This window comes from Xiphias gladius, chromosome 4 (genome assembly GCF_016859285.1).
Source record: "Xiphias gladius isolate SHS-SW01 ecotype Sanya breed wild chromosome 4, ASM1685928v1, whole genome shotgun sequence".
NCBI classification, from domain to species: domain Eukaryota; kingdom Metazoa; phylum Chordata; class Actinopteri; order Istiophoriformes; family Xiphiidae; genus Xiphias; species Xiphias gladius.
In genome coordinates, this window is record NC_053403.1 from 17,237,600 (window position 1) to 17,264,983 (window position 27,384).

A 27,384-nucleotide genomic window follows, 5' to 3' on the forward strand; every position below is an offset into this window, starting at 1 on the left:
TAGGTAACTATTTAAACCATTTCTTACGTGTAGCTATGCATATTAGCTATTTATTTCAACCATTTTTCTGTCACTGTTATATCAGTTTCGACCGTTTCTGCTGCAATTTAGCTGTTTCCCCTTCTCTGCTCGCTTGCTAAGTAGTTTTCCCTCCCAATCGCAACACTTGTGTTCAGGTGTCGGTTACACAATAGACGTATATATATTTTAATTAAACTAGTTTTTTTTTTTTTTTTTAATTTGTTGAACTACTCCAAAATCTCTTCGCGTATCCTTTGGCAACAGCGACTCTGAGACGGAGACAGGGGGGGAAACACTCTCGGTTGGGAGCTCCCTGTGAAAACGTCTTTTTTTTCCTGTTTTTTTTTTTTTTTTTTTTTTGCAGGTGTAGGCGTGGATCTACCTAAGGCACAGTACGTCGATGTGACTGGAAGTTGTCCCTGCTCTGCTGCACAGGTGAACTACATATCCAGAGCGCTCTCCGCCCTCTCCGCCGCCACGAGCTGCGCTCATTCGCTCTCCTCAACAGCCCGGATGTAGCGCACAGGACCGCACAGTCCTCCACTCCGTGATAATAACATGGCGCTGGCAGACACATAACAGTGCCCACCGTAATAATAATATCCACGATAACAGACCAAAATAAGCGACGGGACATGTGAGCTCCTCGACCCCCAGCACAAGCAGGTAGGTCCGGAGCATTTTGTTCGAGAAATGTGCTTTGACGCCGCGATATAAATATTTGGCTACTGCTGCTTCTTGCAGGGGGCAAAAAAAAAAAAAAAACGCCGCTCTGGAAAGGCGAAATGCTTGTTTAAGGGTTTAGTTTTTACCTCTGTCTCTCTGTCTGCAGGTCTAATGCCTTCACACTGAAACAGCACTGTCATTCAGGACAGGTTTGTGTCGCTGCTTACGATGCATCCGCGCAGAAAGAAATCATCATTTTGTAGTGCAAGTGTTGTCATGGCTGTCAGGCTCTCCGTGCGTCGACCGCTGTCCTTGGTATTGAACTGGGTGGGCATCACACCTATGCATTTTGCAAATAGATTCTGAAGGCCTGTTCGTGCCAGGTTTCTCTGAATGCTGTATTTGTTGCCTAAACGAGGAGGAATTGATATCGATGGCTGGAGGTCGAGGGAAAAATCACTGTAATGCACTTAAAGGCTTATAATCTAGTAGGGGCTCACAGTGTTTGCATGGTGCTCAGTGCTGAGTTTATAGCCTTAATGGACTTGAAGCTCTGATGTTGCTTTTTATTTCTACTGTGAAAGCACCCCTTTTACTATAACACCGCTCCATATACCGCTCTACTGCATGGCAGTGATGATGACAGTGCAAGACAGTTATTTGCACTGCCTATGTTTTCTTTGCAGCCAGTTTTCTTTGCAGAGTTTGAGTGTGCTCAGGCTAATGTAGGCCAGGTAAGGGCAGGAACAGATGGTTTGTTTTCAAGTTAAATGTGGCTTGCAGATTAGAATGTGTAGACGAAAATTAAAAGTGGTGGCTAGGCCCTCTGAGCTGGGGTTCCCCTCCTAAGCTCATAATCGCCCTAACAGCATCGCCCTATTAATAGGGGTAATAATAACACGTAGCACAAAACCTCTAAAACCTCCTGTCAGGAGGCCTATGTTTTGTCCTAGAACATGGAACATAGACCAATAGTGCTCACTGGTGTTAGATCTAGGCTATGTGCCTAGGTGATAGTGGATGCAGTTCGCAGTACTATTCTGTTTAGAAGGGAAGTCAATATAAAGGGAGCCAACTATGACCTCAGGTCAGCAATCACCCTAATACAAACAAATAGGGCTGAAACAGTTAATGAAATTATTGATCCACAGAAAATTAATCAGCAACAATTTAGATAATGGATTAAGTATTTCAAGCCATTGTTTAAAAGAAAAAAGGCAAACATTTGCTAGTTTTTGCTCCTCAAGTGTGATGGTTCGCTGCTTTTCTTTGCCTTATGTGGTAGTAACTGAACATTCTTGGGGTTTGGGACTGTTAGTTAGACAAAACAAGACATTTGAGGATATCATCAATGTTTTTTTTGGATATTGTGATGGGAATTTTTCTTTTCCCACATTTTATAAGCAAACAATTAATTGATTATAGACTGGATAATGTGTCTGGGTTTTTTTTTTTTCAAAATTTGGCATTTATTTTGAATCAGTTAAAGGAGCAGTTGGCCATTTTGTTCTTTATGGCTAGCCCAGCCAAAACATATTTGGTATTTTATCTTCAGATTAATTAATTATGAAAATAATCATTAATTGCAGCCCTGACAACAACCAAAAAATGCCAATAACATAGTATATACTATGTTCATAGAAACAGTAATGCATTACTTTTTTCAAGACTCTATTGTCATACTATAACTTAAATCAGTTAACATTCAATAAATGTGTATCATAAAATCTTAAAATGTTATTAAACTCTATTCTGCGAAAAACTATGGTGGCTAAACTGACTTTAGGAGGTATTATCTTCCACAAAACCACTGCACTTTGGCATCTGTTCTTATAATAATGGTGCTGTGGTGATAGCTATAGTAAAAATAAAGCCCTTTGCAATCAATCACAAATTAAAGGGGCACTCCAGCAATTTAGGATTACAGAAGGGTACTTGTGAGAGACTGATTAAAAAATGAAGGGTAAAAATTGATGCCACGAGATGCCAAGACATTCTGACTTGTGTGGGTCAAGCTCCAAAAACATTGGATCCTACAAATCCCATATTGCATCTCAGTAGCAGCTTTCTTTATACTCTACCTGCCTTGTAATATCCACGTCTTTTAAACTTCATCCCTCCAGTGTTTATTGCAGGCTTTTTATAAATTTGTCCACAAAACCCTAGCTGAGATAACCATGATGTAATCATTATTTTCTTAAACTTGACACGGCTCCTCTAGAACCAACGTAGCTATTATATAACTGTTTTCACAGGATGACGAGTAGTCCCTGTGCCTAGTACACTGATCTTTATGTGTCTGATGCTGGCGTGCCCCTTTAAGTGCCATTGTTGCTTGCCAAATCTGCGTCCCCTTGTCCAGATCATGTGTCAAGGTGAGATTATAGGTGCTCTTTATTTGTTCTTTAGAGATGAAGGGATGTGTGTTATTGTAAAATTGGAAAAAACTTAGAAGCTGAGTCAATGTGTTGGTCTGTGTATGCTTGCTTGCACACTCCCTGGTTATCCACTCAGTAATGTATTCAGTGCCAGCACAGAGCACAACAGCTTTACATAATGATCAAAGCTTGAGGGATGCCATAGCATGGCTTCAGCCTGCAGTAATAATAATAATAACCTTTGAAGTTATCACAATCCCACAACCTCATTCCCTTCACACACCCCCCCACCTCTGTTTCTCATTCTCTCTCTCTCACATACAGACACACACACACACACACGCACAGACCCACTCGAAGGTCCACTTCTGTTTAATGGTTCTGAATATGGGGGGAGCAAAAATGAACACATGACTAACTATTTTAGTCCCTATGGCTCTGAACTATAGACTGCTCTCAGTGTCTATGAGGAGGCAGCCATCCTTGCTCACACAAATTATGTAAGAGTCCGAGGGAGTCATACATTGAATAATTTGACCAGAAGAAGAAAATCTAGCTCTCCTTTGCTATGCAACTCTTCTCTGTTGGTGCCACTTCCTCAGCCTTCAAGACTGACCTCGTGCCACTGGCCAACATATCTCTTTCGCTCACTTTGTGGTTAAATAGCGCTTGAAATGCAAGGGTGGGGATGTGTTATCTGTAACTGAAGCATCTGATCCAGCCTTCTATTTATACGGGAACGTCTCGAAAGACTCTTCGGTCATTTTAACCAAGTGTCTGGCAGACTTGCGCTGGTCAAGCTCGCTGATCAAGGAGCAGAGTTAGAGAGCATGCAGACAAGGTTCAGATAGAGGCGAGGAGAGGAGAGAGGAGAGATGAAGAGACAAGTACAGAGGGGGAGGAAGATGGCAGAATGAATGAGACATTAGAAGAAAGGATATGAAAGGAGGGTAGACAAGAGGAAGAGTGGGACAGGTGACCATAGGAGATGCGGATGAGGATTTAGAGATAAGCTGCCGCCTATATTTGGTGGTGGTTTAACAGGAGGTGAGGATGAAGGGAAAATACAGATGGGTAAAGTATTGGGATGAAAAAAAGGGGGGTTAAATGGTGGCGTGAAGAATGGTGATGAGGGGAGAAGAAGGGGGAGAATAAGAGGATCAGAAGGCCAGAAACTAGAAGAAAGAGAACAGCCAATGGAAGAGTTGATCTTATTAAAGGAGTGTCTGTCTATATGTCTGTCTGTTTAGGGGGGTTGCTTTCTCTCAGTCTGTTGCTTCCGTTCATTTCAGCTGCAATTGAGCAGTCTGTCTCAATGCCAGACTCATCTTCAGATGTCAGCACTTTTGTCACAGGTTATTGCATTTTGCTGTTTTGTCCCTGGATTAAAAAAAGCTTCCCTTGTGTTTTCTGGATGACTTGGTGTGTCAGTAACAAAACGAGGCGTGTGTACATTGTGTGGGTTTTTTGTCTATGTGTTTCTGTGTGAGAGCTAGGGGAAGACAGAGGGAGAGATTGAGCATATGAAAGACATATTATGACAGAGGAGGAGAATGAACATAAGCACTTTAGAAAGATATAGGAAGAAACAAAGTTTGTGTACATATAGGCTAGTGTCTTTCTAGGCTCTAGAGTGGATAAATTCCATTAAATGCTACCATTATTTGCATTGTTACATATACAGTAAATATAAATGGTACAGGAGTTACATCGTGTCTTTATAAGGTGATTTTTAAATCCACTTTGTGGTGAAATGACACCTAAACTTTACAAATTAGTAGATCTGCACAACATCTGGTGTCATCTGACATTCAGCAACCCATTCAAAATGCTGTTTGTCATGGATCTAAAATGTTGTGCTGACCATATTTGACCTGTGTCATAGCTCTGTCCTTTCCTAGCCTGAGAACACACACATAAACTCACACAGACACACAGACACACACACACACACACACACACACACACACACACACACACACACACACACACACACACACACACACACACACACACACAGAAAGAGTTAACATAGATACTATACTTCCCCAGAATCAGAATTAGTAGAAGAGAGACAGTCCACCATAGCTTACATACTCTTCAGTTTTCTCAGTCTGGCTTTGCTCAATGGGGCTTCTCTACTTCTTTCCTAATTCCCCTATTGTCCAAAGCTTGAAAGGTCTGACTGGCTTTGTACTGGAAGTGTGTGTGAGTGTGTGTGTGTGTGTGTGTGTGTGTTTGTGCTGCTGGTCATGAGGCTAAGGCATCAGAGGGCACTGATGAAAAGGCCCAGTGAAGCTTGAATACCCAGTGATGCCCTCCGGCTACTGAGTACTGCATCTGCCTCTGCTGCTGCCCAACACAGTGCTGGCCCTTACAGCTCTGTCACTCACCCTCCAGGCTGAGGGAGTTCTGCTATTTCTGTGAAAATGTGTGTGTGTGTGTGTGTGCGCATGGTAGTCAACGGCTTCCCTGTATGTTGGCAAAAAGGCAAGTGACTCTTACTGCATGGTTCTTTCTACAACAGGTGTGCAATATAGGCCTGAATCTGTTGCAAACCTGTGTAAGTACAAACATTTCCTGTGTCTCTGTGTGTGTGTTTACTAGTAAACTTCTGTAGTAACCAGTTGGAGCCTAATTCCAGTTTAATCCAGTTTAAAGCTATACCTGTTTAGAATGGGCAGCCGTAGAAAGCCAATTGCTGTGTCTGCACCCTTCCCCGAATGAGTTTGACAGTGAGTGTAGTAAAAGATACACATGTTATACAATCTGTAATATATATTAAAAAATAAACCTAAATTTAATATAGACCACAATGCCTCTGTTCATTTTCATTTATATATATTTATTTTTATTGAGATATATCTGTACATATTATAAACCACATAGGGCCACTGGTGTTTATTGATGATGTCACCGCGGATAGAAGTAGCAGGATGAATTTTGAAGTGTACAGGGCTACACTATCTGCTCAGATTCAGCCAAATGCTGCAAAACTAACAGGACAGGGCTTCATAGTACAGATGATAATGACCCAAAACATACTGCGAAAGCAAGGCTAGAACTTCTCACGGCAAAGAAATGTAACATTCCTCAATGGCCAAGTCAGTCACCTGACCTCAACCCAATTGAGCAGGATTTTCATTTACTGAAGACAAAACTGAGAGCAGAAAGACCCACAAACGAGCAGCAACTGAAGGAAGCTGCAGTAAAGGCGTTACAAAGCATCTCAAATGAGGAAACTCAGCATTTGGTGATGTCCAGACATGAGGCAGTCATTGACTGCAAAGGATTTTCATCCAAGTATAAAAATAATTGGTTATATTCATAATTATTTTGGTTTGTCTAATTACTTTTGAGCCTCTGAAGATGAGGGACTAGGTATAAAAATGGCTATAATTCCTAAACAATTAATGTGATACTTTTGCTAAACCCCTTTAATTAAAGCTGAAAGTCTACACTTATATCACATCTTGATGGCTCCATTTCAAATCCATTGTTGTGGTGTACAGGGGCAAAATTCCGAAAAATGTGTCACTGTCAAATACTTATGGACATATCTGTATATTTCAAAAAGCTACAGACAACGGATCCAGCAGTAAATTACCAAGGGGCTTGAGATACAACTTTTCTCCCCAGGACAATCACGTACATTGCCCAGCCGGTTATCTCAGGACTGCAAACTGGCCACATATGAAAAAAATATCAAACCTTAATAAAGGGTTAGGTTAGGTGCATTAAGTCTGATGGGCACGTGAAAGTGTCTGTGACGCCACTTCCCCTAGCATGCTGGAGCACTCCCGGTGTAGCCATTCTTGTTCAAGTTGGTGTTAAAGATTACTGTTACTAAAATGAGATTGAGAATTAATCTAAAATTAAGTTTTAAAGGTAATGTATGAATAAGGGCTGACACAAAAGCATCAATCTGGCACCTACCTAGTTTGTATACCTAATTTTCATCTTTGTATTTACTTAATCGACTCTTCTTTTGTTTGAACTCTGAGTGTAATCCTCACACAGACCTGGTTTTTACTGCAGCTTAAAAGGCAGTTTTACCGCAGTGTTACAAGTCCAGTTAAAAACCAAAAGTTGCTTACCAAACCATCATAAACACAACTCATAACCTGAAGCAGCAGCAGCAGCAGTTGGTCTTATGCACAGCTAAATGCCGTTGGCAGTCTATTGCAAACATTGTCTATGAGATCCTTCTCTATAATTACTTTCTTCTTTTGTTACACCTGGCAGTCTTTTCTACCTATCTTGAAAACTGCAGGCTTCCACATGGGCCCCAGACTTCAACAAAGCATTTACGTAGATAGTGCGACTGCACCTCATCTCAAATGAAGTGTAAAAAAGCCATTTTGCTCAACTCTATATCCTCATACAGCACATTGACAGTGATTTTGCAATGAATTTGAGATAAGTGAAACTGCAGCTAGTAATGTATTTAGTATTTTGGCTTTGTTAACAGGGTTATTTTTCTACAGTAAGCAGTTCAGTGCTTTTTATGATGTTTTAATGTGGTTGATGTATTTACAAAATGCACTGGTGAATGGACCAAGGCTAACATTGGGTAAATCACTTTTAAGAGCTCATAAATATTTTAATTTCTGCACATGTGCATATTTGTAACCAGGTCCCAGTACAGGAAAACAACAGTAAATTGTGTCTCATTTGTTTAAATTCTCCTCTCTGTGTATTCTACTATTGTAGATGCAAAAAGCTGTATTGTAGAGGCAATACAACTATCCAGGAGTGACATCAATGTGATAACTGAGGAAGTAGGAAGGAAGGGAAGGAGAAGCAAAGGGGAGAAGCAGTAAAGTATCCTGAAAGGATCCTTGAAGTCGATTAACGGTCTCCATCATATTGCCAGCCAGTATAGTTTTCATATCAGTTGTCAGCACGCTGTTGCTGTTTTGTTCTTTGATTTGAGATCAGTCAGGTGGAATTTCATCAAAGCAGACTTGAATAAGGACATTCATTATGGCTCATCTTGATTCATTACCAACCCACAGCTCCCACACCCACATGGGGAGACTTCAAAGAAAACAGAGAGGTTGAAAATGCAGGCTGCTATTGCACTGAATCTTACATTACAGTTTCCTCCATGTTAGAGGTAATTAGGAGATGACGCGCAACAGTGGCCCAAACCTGATTACTGTATATTTGAGCCGACTTAATCTGACCTTTGAACTTTATCACTCATACAGTACAAACATACAGTAGTTTCATATGAGTATAATTGATCATTCAATCATCAATAAAAAACCCCAACCCCTTGGTTACACTTGCACGCCTGTCAAGCTTTACATGTTTGGTCAGCACATATGCCATTGAATGATAATAGTGGCAGATTAACCACTCGAAATTCTTAGTCATTTTTGAAGCAAATTGCTCTTTATTTCAGACAGAGATAGAAGAAAGCAGCATTTTCTATTCTAGCCAGTCAGTGTCAAATTTGCGGGCTGTCACTATCAGATTTTATCCACTGTATCTACTTAGGTAGCTAGCTAATTAATCTAACATTAGCTCCATTAGTAGGTTGAAAATGCTATCTGTGGCTGACCTAATTTTAAAAAGATAATCTTGTAAAAGAGGTCTTAAATATAAAATTCATGGCTACATACATGATGTGCTAAAAGACTTAAACTAAAGCCAGTTGAATACATCTAAGCAACACATTAATTTAATGGAATAGACAGATGTGATTATTGTCAGATCTACATGTGCCCTAATGATGGGGCAGTGATATCATAAGCCTATTAACTTACACATTCACACAGTCAGTAATTTTTTGCCAGCTGTCCTCCCTGCACTTGGTAGCTGCAACTGTTGCTTCGAGCCAGGATTATGTGTTTAATTTATTCATATTTGTCTAATATTATAGTTTGCTCTTCCTTTGTAAAATGTGCTGCTTTGCTGCCAGTAGACTTGTCCATGTTTGAGACTGGTCATATGCTGCAAACACCACCCCTTTCATGTTAACGCACTCGGGGAAAAACCTGGGTGGACTCAGCAAGTTCATAACCCCTGTCGTGTGACCGCTTAGCGTGATTACGGTTGTTAGGCTTAGTGAAGCCAGATAATGAAAAGATATCCTGGTGATGTTGAACTTGCTTTGTAGTACAGGCCCCTGCTGTGCCTAGTTAACATTGCTAAACCATGACTGGACAACTGCTGTTCGGAGGAGGGATTTAACAAAAGATCAAAAGGACTAAAGCTCACAAATGTTAAATTCTGAATTAAATAAACATCACACAATAATTAGTCAAAGCCATTGAGCTAAAACTGGACAATTGTGTTCTTCCATTGACCAGCAAGTGCTTGGAATCCCATTTGTTCAGACCAAATGAGTGAAATTCATTCAATCAGCATTACAGAAGACAAATACCATCCTGTTGTTAAGCCAATTATACGGACTAGATGACTGTCTGATTGGACGCAGTCAGTTGACAATGATTAATATGAGCCAAGAGAATCTAATCCATCCTAACGTTTTGTTTGTGGAGCTATAGAAATTGACTCCTTTCAGTTCCCAGAGTTAGTTTGGCAATCAAGATTCCTGCCATGCTTTCAGGATGTGTTCACATGTCAGTTGTAAACACAGACAGACATGTTTACTGGACAACTGTGTCGAAAGAATATTAATACTGTTGTTCTGGGTAGAGGATGTTGTGGCTTTTGCAGAGCTCCACTCCTCTTCTCACCATCTCTCCTTCCTCCCTACTCTTTTGACTATGAAAAAATGTTGTTTCTCATCCCTCGTCAGTCAAAACCAGTGATACGACCTAAATTTAGCACTGCTTGGAAACTTGACCATCACATAGATTAGCGTCTGTGATGTGATGTCTTGAGGTGGCCTTCAGCTGAAAACCCAACACAACTTTAGGCATCAAAAAAGTCCCTCATTATCCTCTCATGTCATCTTATGTGTGTGTGTTTGTCTTTGCGTTTATTTAATTTTTAGCCTGAGTCCATGAGAGCACATACAGACATGTGAGGGCACATATGCACCCAGACTCATACATACTGTATGTGTGCATGACTGAATGCATATGCACTCATATGAATACTCAAATAACCCTAGCCAGCCACACATACACACACACACATTAAGGTGGACGGCTAATGACGTAGTGTAAGACAGAGCATAAAGATGCACTGGCTGAATATGAATAGATTAAAGCATTCATCCAATGACACAGCTGTGTTCTCTTTGATGCCTGGGCATGAAACTGCAGGAAATTACAACAAAATAGGGATGCAGAGACTTAGCTGATTTATAAGAGATCCACTCTGATGTTTATGGCATGTTAACGCTTTGTAACTTGTTAGAGCTGCAGCTGCAGGCTAATGCTCGTCTAGTGTGCCTATTAAATTGATTGATATACCTCTCTATTTGTAGAGTACTTCCAATGTTGTAAGACCAATATAAAATCTTTGTTATTACGTAATTGCTGACCAGCTCTTCACAATTTAACACTGCATTATGCACCTATAAAGTCACTGTTTGCGGTCAAATAGCATTTCAAAGCAAAATTGTGGAGATGAACTGATGTTCAAGAAGCAGCAGTCCACAGTCTCATTCTTTTAGATTTACTTGCTAATTCATAGTTGGGTTAAATGTAGCTATCTGTTAGTGTAAAGAGAGGCTAAATGCGCTGCATATAGGCTTGTTAACTGTCTGTACTCCATAGGGGTTTGCTGTGTGCCTGCTTGCTGGGTGTTTTTTTTTTGTTCTTTTTCCAGAGAGGCTCCAGCAGTCTTGCAGGATTCTGGTTGTGCAGCACTCACAGCACTGCCAATGTAGCGCTAATTAAGCTGGGCGCAGGTTTAAAAAAAAACAAAAAACGCCTCCCCCCATGTGTTTAAGGGAAAAAACCTCAGAGTCTGCCGTGAGATTCAGGAGGAAGAGGAAGAGCAGGAAGCCGCATGCTGCTGAAATATAAATGGGCTGCACATCTTTGTTTGTTGTGAGTTTTACTGCAACAGAGCAAACAAAATGGTGGACCCCTCTAATGCCAACCCCTATGCCAAGATTTCTAACTGGTTAACACAGTAATTCTAAATGATTATCTTTTAATTTATTTGGTTAGATTAGGCAATTGGCTTGTCACCCATGCATTCACATTTCTCATGTAACAACACATTCAGTAGTCAGTTGCTTCCATTTACATTATCTGGTTAAAAATAGCATGACCTCCTTCACCTAAACAGCCAACAGTAGAAACTAGGTCCTTCACCTCTTTCAGCCCTGTAAGCATCTGTCTCGTCTCTTTTGTAATGCTGCAGGAAAAAGGCAGTTCTCCTGATTGTGCAGTTATGCAGCATGCTACAATGCATTATGAATTATTTGGCTTTGTTTTCCCCCTGTCATTCTATTATCCTTCTAGCTAAGCCTCTTCATTTCCTCTGCCTGGGATGGCTGTGCCACTGTGCATTTCCCTCTCTGAAATTTATCCATCTGCAGAAAAGGACCATGCACACCGTGTGTGTGTGTGTGTGTGTGTGTGTGTGTGTGTGTGTGTGTGTGTGTGTGTGTGTGTGTGTGTGTGTGTGTGTGTGTGTGTGTGTGTGTGCTTGTGTGTGTGCGCTTGTGTTTGTGCACTGAGTAATAGGAAACGTTGTGTTTAAGAGTGATGATTGCTCTGGCCCTCGTGGTTTACAAGCAGACAAGGTAATGATGGCTGCTACTTTCTCAGCTACCTCTAGTGAGTTAGTGTGTGTGTGTGTGTGTGTGTGTGTGTGTGTGTTTATGTGTTGAGCAACAGGAAATGGATCTAAGAGCTGTCATGGCTTACAAATAGTGGCTCGGGGTAATGGTGGACATATTCATGAGCAAAATTGTTTTCACATTTCTTTTAAAATATATTATTTTTTTGACACAACAATCTCACCACAAGGCCCATTTAGTTGCCATTTAGAGCTTTCAACACATTTGCAGTTTACAGTGATAAAGATGGCAGCTTTATCAAAATTCATAGTAATATTATGTAACAATTGGTCCGTGATTTAAGACAAAGATACACAAAAAGCAGGCCTCTCATTTCTAGCTGATGACCATGGATTTTATCAGCTTGAAGACGCTGTTTTCAGCTGACTTTTTAATGTTTATGGGGACTTAAGCATGTTAATGTAACTTATAACCCACATAAAATAATTAGTTGTAACTAATGCTCAGTTACTGCTGTAGGTAGTAAGCTAGTTAGCTGAACATGCCAACAATTGCAGCTTCTTTTAGAGCAGATACTGTTTATCCATTCTTTACACTTTTCCTCTTGTGCTTTGTTTTTTATTTTTTTTTATTTCACTACTGTCCACGCTCTTCAAATGTGGAGTGATGCTCCTACAACAGCCTTATGCACACTTCTTCAGAATGTGGAGAAATCCGAAGCTTGACTGACCTGCTGTGCCCGGTTATCGCTAAGATTTTTTTTATTATCAGGGATTTTAAGAATCTTTTTTTAGTAGTGGGCATCAGTTAAGCAGGAAGATTTCCTATTTTGAGCAATTTCAGTCATTTGTGTTGATGGTTTGATATTGACATGAAAAATCAGTACATTGCTATCAGCTATCTTTTCTGACAGACTGTCCTTGAAAAAACGGACAAGACTGTGATGGCTGCTACATCTCATCTTGCTCATGCCAATCATTGTCTTTGTCAGTATATCTGTGTGATGTGTGTGGGGATGTGCTACTATCTATTTTTAGCCTTTATATTGAAATATGTGATGAGCATATTCATTTGTTATCTAGACACCTGTTTATGGAAAGCATGGATTTGTATTTACTGGTTGTAGTCAGATATTATAGAAAGACTCCAGAGCAGAACTTTTTCATCAAATTATACTTAAAATGCTATGAATGATTTGAACAGATAAGATATGGGAGAGTGAGACAATGAGATGATAGAGAGTGAAAGAAACACTAATGAAGAAAAGCTGATCAGGAAAAAATAAGTCTAATATAACTGTGTGATATCTGAGACTGAGAACACGCCCATTTTCACTCTGTATGGGCTGCACATCTGATCGTCACAGGCTCTGACAGTACTATCTGCTCTTACTACTTCTTCCTGGACACGATTAGTAAGGCAGGAGTAGGTAGAGAAAAATAGAGCCAAAGCAACCAGGGAAATACAGAAATACACTTCAGTGCCATTAAGAGAAGACACCATTTCTACACTTTGTAACAGAATTGGTGCATTAGAGAATTTGAAATATGTATTTCTGACCTACATCATTTTGCGTTTATCATGTGTTAGCACTAAGTTGTGATATAAATATACTTTTCATTTAGTTATTCATTTTTAGTTACTTTCCTTTATGATTTAAAACTTTAATTTAAAAAATATCTACTTGCAAACAATACCAAACAAAGCAAAAAGCTTTGAATTTAGGTCATTCTTTTTTTGGCCACTGGTAATCATCTTGTCACCCCTTTATCAGGTCCTGTCCCCCACATTGGGAACACTCACTGGAATCTGGTTGCATAGCTGCTGGTGGGTGCTACTGGTGGGAATCAGTGGCAATGAGGGGTGTGTATATCTGGCTTTTTTACGGATCTTAGACCTGAGCACTAAAACACACACACACACACACACACACACACACACACACACACACACACACACACACACACACACACACATACACATTCATGCACACACTCACATATGGACACACAGTGGCCCTAATCCCAGAACGTTATCGGTGAGCATCAGTGTGTGAAGTCATGTGGACTGGTATGAGTCTGTGACTGAGCCTCAAACGCCGTGCAACTGAGATCTGCTGATGAGAGCATCTCCACTGGATGTATGTCATCCTTTCACACCCCGACCCACCACTGCCTGGCAGCCCACATTAGCTCAAAAGCTGTTTGGTGTAGAGAGAAGACAGACTATATTTAGCATTTCATGTAGTCAGAAGACTCTGTAGTCAGGAGACCAGTCATAAGTCATATGTAGTCAAAATTCTCAGCTTTTACAGCACTACCCACTATAGTTTCTGAGGAAAAAAAAATCACATATGCTATTTCTTTTATTTCCCAGAATACAAAGAGACACTTTGTTTAGTGCTCTAGAGACTCTGGATAGTGAACAGATTTTGTTAATCCTCAAATGTTTGTTTCAGCTACTATTCAACTTCATTTCACTGAAGTAAACCAGAAAAAAGGCCTGTGTGTCTCTGTATTTATTCATCATTATCCCATCTATAGAGGGGTCGAGGATTTGTTCCACACTGTATTCAACTGCATCAGCTTACATGCTCAACATGGGACACAATGGATCAATCGGAAAACATTGTCTTTGTCATGTCAGTCTGTATTTGTTTAGTTTTCTGGAACATGAATCACTCTGTGTGGTCTACAAACTCTGTTGTTTTAGTACAGTTACCCTGTACATGCAGGGCTGTGGATAGCTTGCAGTTTGAGATGATTTTTTTGACCAGTGACCTCTCTATTTTGGTATTCTATAATGTGGATTTATATAACAAAATAGTGTGTCAAGTGCCTACACAAACTGAAACTGTGTTAACATAAAATTAAAGAGACAAGGAGCTGAAGCTCTTTTAGAGAAAAGCAAGGCTGCTGAAATGAAAGGGAATATTACAAAGACAAAAGTAAAGCATTACCTTTCCAAGAAGAAAGGGGGCTGAGGAGTGATGCAGATGTCTCTTATTGAGTGCTGCTGAATCAAGGGCTCATTTTTGGACTGGCTGAGTTTTGTACCAGTTGTTAATTGCAGCTTATATTGAGCAACTACTGTATATTGTTTTTGGGCCAGTGCCTAAATTGAATTATCGCTTGGTAGTTCAATAGAGCTGATACTTTTTAAGCACTGATTTTTTTCTCAGTGTCAATGTCAATGAATTTTTCTATGTTTATTTATACCATATCCCTGAAATATATTATATAGTACTTTATGTTTAATACACAGTATCTACTATTTATAATATAGATATTAAAGTCTCTGTAGACATAGTTTTATATTCCCTTACCTGCATTCTGAATCTTCACACTGTTTGCACTGTGCCAGCACTGGGGAAGTGTCTTGCCGAACCCAATATCATTCTGATATGGTTATGTCGGACAGCTGATAGAGCCTGTGGGGAACATTGGGGAACAAACTGAAACCAATAAGCATTGACTCTCTGGAAATAAATGGCAGTGGACCTTATTTTAACATAGTTCAGGGAGATAGTTTCCTCCCATCTGAAAGTCAGAGATGTAGTTCAACATTTTAAGGGTGCTGAGCAATACTCACAGCCTTAAAATGCTATTGTGGTGGAAAATATGTGAGGGAGCATGTGGATAACTTGTCTGACTAACTGTCTATTAACCCTCTATCAGGTCAGATGTAAACATCAGATCTGTAATAGCTACTCTTGACACTTTTTGTTGGCTGAATCTTGGATTCTTGTCTGTGAAAAAAATCTTGCAATTTGACATCTGCTGCGTAGTACTCGCACCTTGCTCCCCCTAAATTAATTCACTTCTTGTAGAAATAATCCTACCTAATAGTAAACCCACTGCTACTAGTATTTTAGCAATTTATAATACGGCTTTTCCTCTTTGCTTCATCATATTATTTGCTGGGGGGCATTTAATAGAGGTGCATGTAGCTAGTCAGCAAACATGCAGCATGTCATTTAAGATCGACATTTTTTAGAAAGTTTAATATCTTAAAAAAACACTCACACAGTTTTTCGCGGTGTTTTCTATGACAAACATCTCACTTCTTAGCTTGAAGAAGTGAGATGCTGTTTTATCTGACAGACATGTGGGACTTTGGAAACAGCACAGAAAAAAAGAAAGAACCAGAAAGCAGTAAGTGGCCAATTGGAGGCTTATCCCAATGGTCTTATTCTGTCTAGTCTGACTACCATAGACACATTACTTATGGGTAGCGCCTGCAGTTGTGCTCTTCCTTCATTTGTAGTTGCTTCTTGCCTCGAAGAAAAAAAAATCTTTTTATTTGTAGGGAAATTCTATTTTGTTGTCTCTTTCTTGTTGTCACCTGAGCAGGACTGTCTGCTTATTATCATACAGTATTTGCTTGATTAAACCCAGGTTAGTCCAGTCTAAAGAAGGAGAAAAGATGGCCCATCTCCTATTATATTACTGAGCTTTTAGTAGGATAGAAGCAGCTTCTTCTGTTCAGGCCTGGCAAGACAGTGGTAATGTAGGTCAACAGGTACAAGCTTCCATTTACCATCTGCAGCTAAAGACAAGCGGAGTGGAAGAGGAGGCCGCGGGATGCAAAAACCAAACAGAGTGAATGGATTGTAGACGGGGAGGAGACAAAGAGGAAATGATTGGTCCACAGACTGTAGTGGTGGTCTGATCAATGTTTTATAAGTATCACTACTCTGTTTGTAGTTTAGACTTATCTTTCCTCTCCCATGTGTGGGCTAATGGTAGAGCTGTCTGTCATACTCCCTGTATTGTGAGTATGTGTGTTTTTTGTCTGGTACAATTAACCAGCAATACAATTAAGCCACATTACTTTTAATTTAGAGAGCATGAATCCATTTAATTTGTGAAATTTGAGGCTGAGCAGCAATCTTGCCAGATTTCTTTACGTTGCTATGGTTGCAACTCTACTATTATGTAGAACAGATACAGATGTATTTACAGATGCCCTCCTGCTAAAATATTTTTTTATTACTTTAGCATCAGGTTGCAAAAGACTTAAGCTTATTTGTAAATTATTTTATAGTAACATTACACATCAATAGTTGTGTGATATTAGAGTAAGTGCAAGTAAGATACAGCACATGGAGTTGGTCACTGTTGCAAAATCAAGATCAAGATGTTCTGATTTACCCGCTTGCTTGCTGGACACTATCTCCTCATTATTACTTCCATTTACTCATATTCTTTATCTTTTCCTTTCTGTCTAAAGTGCGTGATCACATGACCTTTTGCTCTGTAAAAGGTCAGAACTGGTGCCTGCATGTGTGTGGCTTTCTGACAGTCATACTAGAAGTGGGTCGATAGTCCTCTGCTGTTATGGTGAAAATCCCAGGCTCCATCATCTGTCAAAGGTGACGTTTTGCTTGGTGACCTTGGCTGAAATATGAGGGATTGATATGCTGTCATATAAGTTATACAGCTCATAAACAGCAGGCCTTGGCACAGCTTTTGCAGAGGCATGACCCCTGGTATACCAGTCTCACACATAGAACCTGTCCTGCTGTTTCATAGGTTGCAGTTAGACAGAGACACCGTCAAATGACTGTTGAATGAAGAGAAGTCTTGCTTGTCAGTTGACCAAACCCCTCCCCCAAACAGTAATTATCCAATCCTAGCTTAGCAACCGTAACAATGCATGGCAGGTCGTTTAAGCTTTGGATTTCCCCATGCTGAAATAGTGTGCATGGGGTAGTAAGAACGATACTCAGCATCTAAGGTATCTTTTTTTTGCCTGTCAAAAAACAAAAACACATTTAGCACATTAGTTTAAGGAAGAATTTAAGGATTAAACTTTGTTTGTCAGCTCTAGATGAAGCTGCAAATGTTTGCATGTCTGGCTAACTAGCTTACCACCTACAGCAGTAACCTAGCATTGCTTCCGAAGACTGGAAAATTTCATTAGCTAACTACATTTTGTGGGGTTACAGGTTACATTAAAAAAAGCCCTGTTCAATAGCACATCTACTGTGTAGTATTTCCTCATTGTGAGGACGCTGATCCTGGACCCTACTTTAGCAGAGTGTAATGTCAATGGCTTTGTCATTTACGTACAACAGCCCCAGACCCAGACCAGATATTATACATTTTCAAACCACAAGCTTTTTCTCTTTTAATGTTAAAAGTGAAAACATACTGTTAGAAAAAAAAAACCCATAAATCATAAATCCAACAGGGCTATGTTAGAATGATCTTTTTTTTTTCTTTTTGTACTTCAGACTAACTAATCCTTTACAGGGTTCCTGTTTAAAGACAAGTAAGCTTGAAACATTAAAAAGTCGCCCTGAATAGGCATTTTCAACCCATGAAGCTAACATTAGCTTAATTAGTTTGCTAGCTACAGTTTATAAAGTATGATAGTGAAGGTTGTAATCCCAACAGACGAAACTGAGCGTTACTGGCTAGAAATGAGAAGTCTATTTTTGTCTACCTCTATCTGAAATCAAGCACCCATTGTTTCAAAAATGAAGAATTTTGAGTGGTCAATCTGCCACTGTTATCACAGTAAACTGCATATGTGCCGTTCGGAAACAGGAAGCTTGACAGATGTAGCAACATTTGCCGAATTTCCATCCACATTTAGTGCAAATTTTAACCAGATTTTGAGAAAATCGGCAAAACAAAATGTGAATTAATGTGCGTTTCCATCCACTACCATTATGTGAATATTATGAGTTGGTTCATCAAGGTAAATATCTGGTGCTGCTAATTCCAGTTGGTTGCCAATAAACTATTGCAGAAGAAGAGGGTACAACAAGATGATGTCAATAAAGAGCACCCGTCAAACATCATGTTTCATGTATTAATGTGAGGAAGGGCACAGTCTCCACATTGCTCCAAAGAAATCAGATTTATTTTGTTGCAACTTTTCATCTCTCCAGTGGACCATAAGCTTCCATGGCTTCCATTTATTTGCTGCGTCTGTTTGCACTTTATCACATTTTCTTTTTATCAATGCACCAACTTTATACACCTCAGCCAAGCATGAAAACTTATTTACCATATTCAAAGGTTGTTTTGTTTTGTTTTTTGACGCTTCTTCTCGGGGTTTTTAATGTGCAAAATGAAAATTTGCGTTAAAACAGGGGTATGGAAACCTACCTATTAACTGCACAGGGAGGGGATTAGCAAACAGTCTGTTCATATGAAAAAGACTCAAGTTCTTTTGGTTTCATTCTAGTTGCCTCCTGCTCTGAAAGCACATTAGCAACTGTTACACCACAGTAAAACGCACTTTCTTATCTGAACACTTACATACAGGAAACATGCTGGGTCATCCACTTAAATTCACACCTTGCCCCAGCAATTTTCTTGCTGGAGAACATTCATACATAACAATATGTCCCATACATAAACACAGCTCACGTCTCCTCCCAGCCAAAGGCTGCCATGATGTGCTGGCTCCACAAATCCTTAACCTACATCTTTTACATCTCAGCCTTAACCATTTTCCCATAACACTAGGAGGGAAGGCTCTTTGCCGAGCTATCAATAATAAACGATTAAGTTGAGGGCTTAACATCCTTGTGTAGATAATGGGGTGGAAAGGAGGAAGCTTTCAAAGAGCAGAGTGCTTTTAGCCAAGAAAACCACCAGCAGGAAGTACACACTTTTTAATGGTCAGAGGCTGTATGGGGCTGGGTTACTTTTCAAGTATAATTTGTTGCAGGTTGTTAATGATTGATTTCAAATTGTAATCATTAATGTTGATGGACAGTATTAATTTAATATAGTTAAATAAATGTGTTCCAATTAACATGTAATTAACATATAATAACCATTATTAATCATTAGTCAAAATGTTTTTTAACATGGCTAAAAGGATTGAATGTAAAGTGAGTCCAAATAATGATTATAATTTACAAATGATACACATTGATATCATTTACATAATACAAAATTAAGTAGCATTAATTGATTGTTTTTTTCCACTTGGGGGCAGCAGAACAAACTGTAAACACAACACTGACATATTATCACCTAAAGGGGCTGTGGCAAACTTGGCAAACAGTTGCCTATTTACAAAGCCAGCTGACATTGAGCAAAATTAGCACTGATTTGGGAATATGCCTCTGGTCCAATATTCACTCTTCTTTTGGCTTTTTCGGGTCTTCAACAGCTCCTGAGGAAAATATCTGGCTAGCATATCTAGCAGTTAATGTTCCACTACATTCACCTGCTAGTTGCTAACACTGTCTGCAGTTTGGAACTGGGTAGATAATGAATAGTAGGTTTATCAGCGTTTTTGCCGAAAACAGCTGCCTGCTGTGGCTGAAATGATGCTACGAGAGCTGCGAGAATAGTGGCCTTTAAAACCAAAACAGTGAGCTGAAAGACAATAAAAAGCTCAATAAAGCTGAGGTGAACTGCAGAGTTGAGGATAACTTCTCTCGAACTAATGTGTGATACACACCCAGCAAGTAAGATTTGATAATTACCTGGTGAAAAGACTTCAAAGTATCAAGGTTGAAACCAGGGTAAGACAAAGACTAAATTTAATTAAAAATTAGTTTTATCATAATTTTAGGTGGCATATAAGCATTGTTTCAGCATTATTTTAATGACATAATTTCAATGTGTCATTAGAAACCGGCTACACATTTAAGTGAAACAACAATTGTAGGTAACCTTAACATCTAAAAAAATCCCTTTGTATTTCAAACAAATTTATCCCAGTTTTACCCCAGACATCTTGACCTTCACATCGTCAAATCCTAAGTAACTGGTGACTGGAGGGTCTGGGTTAAATTTGTCAAATAGATGTAGCTGTCAGACAGTGAGTTAAGCAAAGTACTTAATCAGCAGTTCCAATGAAATGACCAAGAGATTGAGATTTACAGGTCATTCTGCAGGTATGAGTGCTTTAGAAGGTTTTTGAATCTTTTTCCCTGGAAGATGTTAGCCCATGCAATCAGCCTGACGGTTGAACTCAGGATTACTGTATCTCTAACTGTAGTTTATAGTTCTAAACATCATTTGAATACTTGATAACAATGTGCACTGGAGCAAATCAGCAATATTCATAAAACCTACCAAAGAGTGCTAGATACAGTACTTTGGCACTGTGAGTAAATATGTTCAATGCCAGCGGGTAATAAAAAGAAACGGTTCTATCATCATTAATACATATTGATAGAAAAAAAAAATTAAGATCTTATGGAAAAGAGGATAAAGTTGCTTTGCTTCACCAAATGCCATTATAATCACAGTCTATAATCACATATTTTCTGCCATAAGTTCATGTACACCGTCTTAAATGGTTGGACATTATAGAGATTCATCCACCAAGGCTGTTTCTCATTGGGCATCAGTAGTTGTCCATCACACAAATCCACATAGACATGCACTCACATAATACAGTACACACACATGCGCTCACCCAGATGCTAAAGTAAACAAATAGTCACAGAGTTCCCTGCAGCGTTGCCAGTCATTCTCTTTATGTCTGACTGCGTCTCATTGAAATGGCAAGTCCATGAGAAGACTCTTCTCAGTTTTGAAAAAGAAACATTTGTCTCTTCAGTCTGGATGTGGATGCTGTCTGCATACAGATGTTAGCCCTGGGGCACTGAAACTAATACCATATGGCCCTCTTCTTTTCACGTGCTCCATAGTGTTGATAGCAGGACTGAAAAACGGTTATTTCATCATTCTTTATCAGTGTATAGGTTCTGTTGTGCTGATAAGGAACATGTCTTTATCTACTTTCGCTTGTTGGGGCATACAGTATAGTGGACTTCTAGTGTAATATTTTATATATTGTATGTGAACATTTACCACTAAAAACAGTAACTCTCACGACAGGTGTCAAAGCAAGCAATACTACTCTACACACTGTGTACATATAGTTGCATAGATTTTTATTAGTCCTATTTTTCTTTCTCGTTTTATGTTTTCCTCTTCCTTTTTCTACGTACTGGATTCATTGTGGAGCCTATTGTTTCTCTTGCGTTGTTGTGTTATTATTCCACATCAAATTCTTTCTGAATGAATATGCTGGAAAGCTGCATTTTACAAAAGTCTGGACTCAAACTAGGAGGTGGGTTGCAGGGAAAAAATGCACCACGAGAGAATTGAAAAACGTTTCTCACTAACGGATGCCTTTACTTGTGTTATGTTTCAGTGTTGTGGCGACGGTAGAGATCACTGTCGGCAATAGGTAAATCACCAATTTGTTTTAAAGTATTAAAAACCTCAAAAAATCAATACTCCCCAGGTCTTCTGGAGTGTATGTAAAAGACACGCAGGACTGGATCTTAAGGGTCAGTTTCAGTCAGCAATTACTGAAACAATGTCAACACAAATCTATCTTTCCACAGGTTATGACTAATAAAGTAAATATTTCATTTTAGTTACAAAGCACAATAAGTGTCTATTCTGTAAACAGGCTCTCTTAACCAACTCTGGGGGCGGGGGAGAGTCAAAGGGAGGGGTGGAGGGAGGGACATGAGGCAAAGATACTGTGTCAGGTGAAAGAGATATGTACCTGCCAGTGTTCTAAAAACAACAGGAAGTAAGTAATTGCAGTCTGACCCAATGATTTAGTCTGCTTATCAACACGGTCAACAGTTGGAGCAGCAGCAGAGGCTGTGAAACACACACAAACTTACACTTTCGAAGGATACCGTTATCTCTGATGTCCATTGCAAATAAACATGAATCCACTTAGAAATCATAGAAAACAATGCTTCTTTTAACTCAATATCTTGTCTTAAAATCATCACATTTTTAAGTTTCCTTCAGTATCAAAGTAATCCAGTGATAGTGGTCTGTACATTCATTGTGACACTTCACACAGGAATTGGTAATAGCTAATTTGACATACAAAATGTAAATAAATGTAGGCTAAAAAAATACAAATATAAGACGCCGTTGTCTCGATTTTGTACAAGGGAGATCCGCAGGTTCTAACTTTGAAACCCTTACTCTCAACTGATCTGTTCTTTCCAGAATCCAAAATCATTTGTATGATCACTGACATTGAAGGAGGGTTTCAAAACCTAATGTTTATATAGTGCTGCTCCTTCATTTTAAAAGGAGACAGGGAGGCCTGTGATGGTAATTGACGCTCTACTAACTGGAAGCAGACCCAGAATATGTTGGATAATATATCCCATCTAGCTTGGGGAACGCCTCAGGAGGAGAGGGAGGATGTGGCTAGTTATAAGGGTGTTTGGGCTAATCTACTATGGGCCCAGGAGAAGACCTAGACCAGGATGAGTGGAAAATGGATGGATAACACTGATCAGTCAGTCCCAGTTTAATGAAATCTTGGTCTCTCAAATGGCATGTAAAAGCACTAGCCTCCCCCTTTGTAACTAGTTGACTCCATGGTTATTCATAAGGCAGAAATACTAAAATACTGAATTTTCCAGTGAGATTTCATCTTAGATCCACATAAAACTCATGAATAGAAGTGACACTAGGTCACCCTTTGTCTTGCCAAGACATACAGCTGCAAACATGCACACGGTCACGTATGTGCACACACTCTTTCTCAGACACTTACATACCCTCCTCTGTCCTCGGGACTGCAAAGATCTCATTTAGATAACTCTCCTGATCTCTCAGTAACTCCCAGAATCACCCTTTCCCTGCTATATTCATCCATTATGTTACCACATGAGGAGACCACAACTTTGCTGATCCTTTCCCTTGATAGTGAAAGATCAGTATGAGACTTGAGGACCCATCTGAACCAGATATCTCCCTTTCACAAATTCTGTGACTGTCTTTTGCAGTGATTTTGATGTTGCTAAACATTGAAACACCAAAGAAGCCTGCACTTTGCACTAAAATACTTTGCAGGAATTATCGTTTATCTCACTATCAAGGATTTGTCTCTTGACAGCTATGTAGCCACCGATTACCCGTGAGGAGGGTGCTGTATTGATGCTTTTAAAGTGTGGGGTACTTAACATAACCAAATCAGCCTTAGCTGCCATAATTCTAGTTAGCTCTTTCTCTATTTAGTCTGCATCCCCCCACCTCTAGAGCACTTATGTTACTCCTCTGCATGTGTGTTTGTGTTTGGCGGAGAGAGAGAGAGAGGGAGTGAGAGAGAGAGAGAGAGAGAGAGAGAGCCATTAGAGGGTGGCATTTGTATTTATATATAGTAGTACTTGTAGAGGGGTGTGTCTGCTGCACAAGGCTTTTAACCATCAAACACATTCTCTCTTCCCATAATGTTAAAGCAATGGGCTGATATCAAAACTCCGTAAGATGCCATATATCCAAAGTAGGCAACCTGTAGATGTAGATTTAAATTTGACATAATTTTTTGTTTTGTTCTCATAGCAAAGGCTGGCTCATTATTTGCTCTATAGAGTTGTTTTTTGTGTTAATCATATCACATGCAACATAAACATGGCTTGTATTATCAATGCCTTTTACTTCATGTTTGGAAACTGTTGTCTAATATGGCGACCCCTTAAGATTGCATTTATATACAACTAGTCTTTTTGTAAGATAAAGCAACATAACAAGGAAATGTTCATGTTGAACATATCTAACTGCTCACTGCCAACAAAATAATATTTTGAACATATCTTCCATATCAATGCTGAATTGAAGGAATATTTATCTAAAAAACATCTCTTTTCCCCTAAAACATCCTCTCTTTCTGTTTTTAGTAGCCTAAACATGTGGGACACACGACGTGAAACTCAGATGCTAAAGCCCTGCTTTGTACACCAACACATCCACCCCGATCTGCTCCCTTTGACTTCTGTGTATAAATATGTCACACTTGGTGGACTGGAAAACACGTTCTCAATGAATGCAATCTCTACTAAATCTTTACTTTTGAATCAAAACAAAGATGAAAAGGAAGAGGGAAGACTATCTCCCATCTGCACCTTCCAGGTGTTTAATTTTAAAATATATATCAGCCAAAACCTCTCAAAAAAAACTAAAATTCTGTTTACTGGAAGTCCATCAAATTTTCCTGTGTGGGTTTTAGTTTTCCATTGAATGTTTCATATGATATGATGAATAATACAGTGTAAGAGCTGCATAAACTCTATGATGCTAGGGAACTTGGTTACTGTACAAAAAAAAAACGCTCTTAACTTCAAAAAAAAAAAAAACTTGCTTCATAGTCAGCTTTCACTCAGAAAAACAGATAAAGACAGTTAAGTTAGCTCTTTGCTTTTATCCGTAGTTACCCAATTACCTTTTTTGGGCAGGCCATTGACTGTTCAATCAGAGTAGTCACACTGATTGGCTAGAAAGGTCAGAAGTTTTACTTCTTGTCAAAACATAGACAATGTCAGTGACTTAATTGGCAGACAACACTGTAAAGAGTATTAATTTCTTTAGTCTCTCAGAATATTCATGTTCAGTTAATTTACTATATTGTAATTTGGCCCACAGCCTTGCAGAAGTGCATTGTGTAATTTCCCATACCATGCCCATACCTACCTTACTCAAAAAATCTTTTTCTGTGAGGAAAATTACTGTACAATGTGATCCTGACAGCCTTGCACTTTTTGTGTGAGTGTGTGTTTTCCTCAGCACGGGCCCGTCCGTGGCTGCCACCGCTAAATTTCCCCTTAGTATGGCAAATGGCCAGACTCTGTCACAGCCGCTGACTGCAACAGCTGTTTCTTTCTCCTTCTTCCATCTTATCTCCTCTGCCACACTATCTGTCTTCCTCTGTGTGATTTGCCTTGTGAAAGAGGTAGTGATAGGGCGCCTGGTGGTGCAGCTCTTGACACCAAAGTTGATTTCCACACATCCTGGCATCAGTGGGAGACATTTTTGTGTGTGTGGGTTTGACAGGGAAAGCAGGGCACCAACACCATCCTGTGGATTGTGGGAACACAGAGGAGACTTGCGCTGTCTGTTGTTTTTGTAGTTCTGTCGACAGACCGGCAAGTGGGAGGAGGACAGTGAAGGTCAGAGGGTGCTCAGTTTTGGACACGGCCGGCCAGACCCAGTTAGACAAACAATGAGAGTGAAATGGGATGGGTCTGGGCTTAAGCTGTCTGGCCATGCCTTGGCCTGGGCTGCTGGCGTAGGCACTTTTTCGTGCCCTGTGCATCTCACATTGGGAGTTATCAGAGCGTGCAGGCAGGGAGAGTCATAGCAGCAGCAGGCTAACAGTAGTAGCAGTAGCTCACTGGGGGCTGCAGAGGGTCCTGGATCTGACCTGATTTGTCAATTCGATGACTTCACTGAAGTGTTGCTCCTCTAGGGAATCATTGGTTTATAATTCAGCAATAATGGCTCATGCAGGGAATTTGCTGTTTCAAGTTTTTGTTAATAGAAAATTGAGGTGCATAATGGATTAATCAGGAGTGCAATTTGACATCAAAGCATATCTGAAGAGGCTCTAAATATCCTGGACTGACTTGTCATGGCTTATCCAGAGCATTTTGATTGGTTGAAAGAAACCGTCAGTTTGTTTCCAGGTAAGAACAATGATTTAATGAGTTTGGGTTGAAATAAAAATTTTAAGAAGACTAGGATGAGGAATATTTATCGTCAGAGCTATACTTTAACATGCTGCAGCCTCCTGATCATCCCAAGTCTTCAAACATGATTTGAATGAGAGATGTTGCAAACTTCTCAGCATGTTGTAAGTAGTGTGCAAATGATAAAAAGCTTCTTCTTCAGCTGAAGTTGTTTACTGCTCTACAAATACATCTACAGGGAATGGAAGGTGAAATGCATGTCTGTGTTAACAGTTTTTGAGCCAATTAAATCATCTGAAGGAGCAAGGTCTGGAGAGAACATTTGAATGCAAATGGGACATAACTGAACAGCAGAAAACAGCAGGGCAGGAGAAAAGAGGCGAGCGATAACAAAACGTAGACACTTATGTTGAGAATGCAGAAACAAATTTGGTCTCACTTTGTGCCATTTCTGTCATTCAAACCAAGTGAAGCTGCACGGGGAGAAGGATAATAACTTTAACAAAATTGTACCATCAGGATTTGTTCTTTGGCTCTGAAACATTTGACCTTTTAATTAAATTAGGACTACCTCCTCTTCCCTCTAGTGGCAAGTGAAGAAGAGAACATTGCCCCTCCTTCGACTTGTTTATCAGAAGGAATTTGTGTCCTTTTCATGTTGCATTTTAAATTATGTATGAAATATATTTGCATACTTGTGCATGAGTGAATGCTTTGCATCTCAATACCAAATTATACTTCTAAATTACAATTGAAAGGATACAAAATTAATATGGTGTTTAAAAATAAAACACACCATCCTGCCACAGAGCGCTAATATGCGCTTAGGAAACAAAAAATAGACACAGTATACATACAAGACATAGTCAACACAAACATCAACACACACACATGCGCAGAGTCCCTGTTTTGCTGTAGCATGGGGCAGGTTTCAGTGAAAGTGTGAGGTGTTGGTGTACAAAAGGGGAAATGCCTGTGGAGGCTCAGATGGTGACAGATGGTTTTGAGACAAATCAGCCTGGGAGTCAGGATCTTTACCCTGGGACAAGTCACCTCTTTAAGTATGTTTGTGTGTATGTGTTGATATGCCTGTGTGTGTGTGGAGTGTGTGTGTTCTTGTGAACTGCTGTGTGCACATGTGAAGGTTAGTCTTCCAATATGTACGAATGTATTTGCGTATATCTATGCATGGTTGAGCATCCGTC

The 27,384-nt window shown here is 39.6% G+C and overlaps 1 protein-coding gene across 1 annotated transcript in view; it reads left to right on the plus strand.

Moving 5' to 3' along the window:
• Positions 1-525: 525 nt before the first annotated feature.
• pak5 (p21 protein (Cdc42/Rac)-activated kinase 5) overlaps positions 526-27,384 on the plus strand; it is a 67,684-nt gene continuing 40,825 nt past the window's right edge. Inside the window, exon 1 of the mRNA XM_040125666.1 lies at positions 526-687. The gene's annotated coding sequence lies outside the window, so the exon portion shown is untranslated. The remainder of the gene's footprint in view (positions 688-27,384) is intronic.